The sequence below is a fragment of the Vicia villosa genome, linkage group LG2 (assembly GCF_029867415.1).
Source record: "Vicia villosa cultivar HV-30 ecotype Madison, WI linkage group LG2, Vvil1.0, whole genome shotgun sequence".
Lineage (NCBI taxonomy): Eukaryota > Viridiplantae > Streptophyta > Magnoliopsida > Fabales > Fabaceae > Vicia > Vicia villosa.
The window spans coordinates 47629787-47635203 of NC_081181.1; the positions used below are offsets into that span (position 1 = coordinate 47629787).

Consider the following 5417-nt stretch of genomic DNA (forward strand, 5'->3'; position numbering starts at 1 on the left):
TAATGGAAGATTTCCCAATTTCAGTTTGGAATTGGGGGCAGATGTAGTCGTAGCGAGGACGATCGACGAACTGACTAAACAAATATCGTGTTCTTGTCGCTTTTATCTTTTCATTTACGTTCTGTTCATATTTAGTTATAATTGCAAATTGATCAACGATTCGAGTGTTAAAATTGTGAATTAAAAACTTGTATAAACATCACAATTCATCACACATTGAATCACCATCAATTTGATCATTATCACCAAGTGTTTGTGCTTTTGCTTCTTTCATTACTACTGCATTGCAAATCAAAGTTTATCAAATTAGAAGTTAATCGACTTTCTGTAGTGAAACATATTGATTCGATAATATATCATTTCATTGTTAATCTCAATTATTTTTTGGTTTTATCACATATACAACCCTTGCAATATCGGTCCGGAATAGACGCAAGTCAATTCAGAACCGCTTTAGCTTTAGTTCGAAATAATTCCGAAAAACTCTGAGAGATCTATTCACCCCCCCTCTAGATCCTTAGGCCAGCGTCTAACAAAGTGCTGCCGAATTATTTCTTCAAGCATTCATTTTCCTGCCTTTCATTTAACCGCTTTATTTTCTTGCAACAATTTCTACACCGGAAATTGTTGTGAACCTTTCGTAGATCTAACCTTACGTTAGATTTATTTTTATATTCCTTTTTTTTTAAATTCCTGCCCAATAATTTCCGAAGAACGATCCAGCCAACCTGTGGTGGAAGTTCGAGTACTTCAAGATTCAATTCATTGCAATTGATTTTATTCAGGTTTTTCATTTACCGCTTTAAATATTATTATTATTATTGCATGATATATTATATGCCAATTAATATGCCTAATATCATGAATCGAATTTATTTATGCATGTTTAACCATATTAATATGTCTGGCTAATTAATTAAGATATCGGTATGTAAAGTAAGTTAACCGTGGGGTCCGAAATAAATTGGCTTAATTATGTTTTATTAAATATCACTTGTTTTTGGTTTGTATGTCTAATTTAATTAGTAATTCTTAAAACCAATAGAGCGAAAGTTTGAGGGGTTAAGACGGTCAAAGGTTAAAATCAATAGAGCGAAAGTTTGAGATCTTTAACTGGATAGTAGACATAGGACATTAGTTTTAAGGATGGCGAAAGCGTATTAAAACTAATTAGAACTTATTTATTTTCAAAAAATGTTTTTACACCCGCGCGGGATGGCGAAAGCGTACGTTAGGGATATTAGCATGTTCCGAGTCAACAGAGCGAGAGTTTGAGATTAGGAGATTTAAGTAGATAACAACTTCAAAATACAAGCATTTTATTAATTACGTTGCTTCCAAAAAGCTTTTCTAAATCTAATGGGATGGCGAGAGCGTACATTACGAGTTAGGACAGTAGTCTGAATCAACAGAGCGAGAGTTTGAGAGGAGGACTTTTAATCAATAGAATTAATAAAGATTTTTAATCGAATTAATACAATAGCCAATGGACCTTCGGATCACCTAAGTTAGACGAAATACATACTGATATCCGCCTATTACTATATTTCTTAGAATTCGCAATCACTTCCCCTTAGAAACAATCAAAATATTAGTAGCCTTAGCTTTACATAGTAACCTTAGATAACGATAGGTCGATTCATAGTCCCTGTGGATTCGATATCTTTTAAAACTACACGACACGACTGTGCATTTGCAGTAATCAGATTAATAGACACGTAAAGTCGCGATCAAGTTTTTGGCGTCGTTGCCAGGGACTATTTAAGTCGATATCGTAACTCACTGTTACGCCGTAGAGACTAGAGCAATTCTTTCCTTTTTGTTTGAACGATTGTATGCCAAATACTCGTTCACAAGGAGGAGATTTAATACAACGAATTAACGAGATCGAACGTTTTATTAACGTCAAACGTCGAGCTCGCAATCTTCCCGAAGTAGCACCAATTCCGATTAATCAGGAATTGATCTTTACTGATCAAATCAATCAAATTACCCCGAAGTTAGAGATGGCTGCTATTCGCCCTCTTAGAGACTATGCCGCTCCTTCACGCGCTGAACCGCACTCAAGTATCGCACCACCTGCAATTGAGGCGAACAATTTCGAACTGAAACCTTCGTTGGTACAAGCTATTCAACAGAACCAATTCTCTGGAAGCCCTACAGACGATCCCAACATCCATTTATCCGTGTTCGTGCAATATGCCGACACTGTCAAAGCTAACAACGTTAGTTCCGAAGCTATTCGATTACGCCTCTTTCATTTCTCCTTGAGAGATAGAGCTAGAGCGTGGCTTCAATCCCTGCCTTCTAATTCCATAACTACATGGGACGAATTGAAGAGAGTATTCTTAGCTAGATATTTTCCGCCTAGCAAAACCGCTATGCCAAGAGGTCAAATCAACGGATTTACCCAAAAAGATAACGAATCACTCTTCGAAGCTTGGGAACGATACAAGGACATGCTTAGACTATGCCCTCATCATGGACTCGAACCATGGCTGATCATCCATACTTTCTATGGCGCTCTACTTTATAACACTAAAATGACTATAGATGCCGCTGCTGGCGGAGCGTTAATGGACAAACCCCATGATGAAGCATACAACCTCATAGAGAACATGGCACAAAACCATTATCAATGGGGAGGAGAACGAGCTGCTCTAGAGAAAACCCAAACCAAAGGAGGAATGTACGAAGTAAGTGGTATAGACCGCGTTAACGCTAAAGTAGACGCTTTAACTCAAAAAATCGAAAACTTAACCATCACTCCTTCAGCCACCGCGGCTGCTGTAGCACCTAACTGCGAAATTTGTGGATTAACTGGACACGTAGTTACCGAATGTCAACTCTTGACTGGTATCCCATCTGATCAAGTAAACTACGCTCAAGGAAACCCTTATTCTAACACGTACAACCCTGGATGGAAGAACCACCCAAACTTTTCGTATAAGAACAACCATGCGTTGTACGCGCCTGGACAAGCACCTGCTGTCCCACCTGGCTATCAAAAAGCGCCTGTAGCTGCTCAAAACGCCCCTAGGAAGTCGAACCTAGAAATCATGATGGAAAACTTTATAGCTTCCCAACAACAGACCAACAAAGACTTCCTGAATCAAAACATCCATAATAGTGAGCAACTAAAACAATTATCAAACAAAGTAGATGCTTTAGCTACACATAACAAAATGTTAGAAACACAAATCTCACAAGTAGCTCAACAACAAGCACCTACTGCTGCCTCTGCTGGCACGTTTCCTGCTCAACCACAACCTAATCCTAAGGGACATGCGAACGCGATAACACTACGAAGTGGAACGAACTACGATGGACCTGTCGATCCTAGAACTCAAAACGCACCCATGTCACAACAAGAGCCAAGGGAAACCAAAAAGACATCAACTGATGATCAAACTTCTAAGACCAATGAGAACAACACCGAAGTGGAACCTGAAAAAGAAAAACCTTACGTTCCACCACCACCTTATAAGCCACCAATTCCTTACCCTCAGAGATTAGCTAAATCCAAAACCGAAGCGCAATTTAAAAAATTTGTAGAACTTCTGAAATAATTAAACATAACCATACCTTTCACAGAAGCTATAACTCAGATGCCTTCGTACGCTAAATTCTTAAAAGAAATTCTATCAAACAAAAAGAAACTCGAGGATAACGAAATTGTAACGCTTACCGCTGAATCTAGTGCTATCATCCAAAATAACATGCCTCCCAAACTTAAAGATCCTGGTAGCTTTTCCATACCCTGCGTAATAGGAAAGACTATTATAGAAAAAGCCTTGTGCGACTTAGGAGCCAGTGTTAGTTTGATGCCTCTTTCAACCTGTAAGAAACTAAATCTGGGTGAGCTTAAGACAACGAGAATATCTCTTCAACTAGCTGACCGTTCAGTTAAATACCATGTAGGAATGTTAGAAAATATCCCTGTGCGTGTAGGCCAATTCTACATCCCAACTGACTTCATCATAATGGATATCCAAGAAGATTCTAACATCCCGATCATATTAGGAAGACCATTCTTAGAAACTGCTAGTGCAATTATAGACGTTAAACGAGGAAAGCTTACCTTCGAAGTCGGAGAAGAGAAGATTGAATTCATTCTTTCTCAATTCCTGAAAGCACCTTCTATAATTGACACATGCTGCTCTGCCGACATCATCGATGAGTGTGTGGATGAAATAAAATCCGAACCACATAAGGATACCGAGATCCTAAGAATTCCTATACCGCCTATTTTTGAAGATGACAACTAGCGTGGGGAATATCAAGATAACCATCTGAGTGAATGTCTAGCATTAACTCCTGATCCTATACCTGGACCTAAGAAACTTTCTATAGAACTTAAAACACTACCTACTGACCTAAGGTACGAATTCCTAGACGACGAACTTAACCGACCTGTCATAGTTAATGCCGACCTAGGATGAGCCGAAACCGAAAAATTACTCACTGTCCTAAGAAAATACCCAACCGCTCTAGGATATAACATATCAGATCTGAAAGGAATAAGTCCTTCCCTCTGTATGCATCGCATTATGCTCGAAGAAGATTGCAAAACCTCTAGGGAGCATCAAAGACGAATCAACCCCATCATGAGCGATGTCGTTAAAAAGGAAATTCAAAAACTATTAGAAGCCGGAATCATATACCCAATATCTGATAGTAAATGGGTTAGTCCTGTTCATGTCGTACCTAAGAAAGGAGGAGTTACCGTAATCACTAACGCAAAAGGCGAATCTGTAGCACAACGTACCCAAACTGGATGGAGAATGTGCATTGACTATAGGAAGCTAAACTAAGCCACTCGCAAGGATCACTTCCCTTTACCATTCATAGATTAAATGCTCGAACATCTAGCTAAACACTCACATTTCTGTTATCTAGATGGATACTCCGGATTTTTCCAAATTCCCATTCACCCTGACGACCAAGAAAAGACCACATTTACATGTCCTTATGGTACGTTCGCTTATAGACGAATGCCTTTCGGACTTTGCAATGCACCCGCAACCTTCTAGAGATGCATGATGGCAATATTTGCCGATTTCCTGGATGGGATAATGGAAGTCTTTATGGACGACTTCTCTGTCTGTGGAGGAAGCTTTGAAACATGCTTAGAAAACCTTGAATTAGTACTCAAACGATGTGTAAGCGTCAACCTAGTACTCAATTGGGAAAAATGCCATTTCATGGTTCGACAAGGAATCGTACTTGGACACATCGTATCCGATAGAGGAATCGAAGTAGATAAAGCAAAAATCGAAATCATTGAAAAACTTCAACCTCCCAAAACAGTTAGAGAAATAAGAAGATTTCTAGGACACGCCGGTTTTTACCGACGTTTTATTAAGGATTTCTCTAAAATAACCAAGCCCTTAACTGAATTACTGATGAAAGATGCC

The 5417-nt window shown here is 38.9% G+C and overlaps 1 non-coding gene across 1 annotated transcript; it reads right to left on the reverse strand.

Annotated features, from left to right (window-relative positions):
* Nucleotides 1–2381: 2381 nt before the first annotated feature.
* On the reverse strand, nt 2382–2488 carry LOC131654386 (small nucleolar RNA R71). Its single transcript, XR_009299427.1, has one exon. It is a non-coding gene; the product is annotated as a small nucleolar RNA R71 (small nucleolar RNA).
* Nucleotides 2489–5417: the final 2929 nt, after the last annotated feature.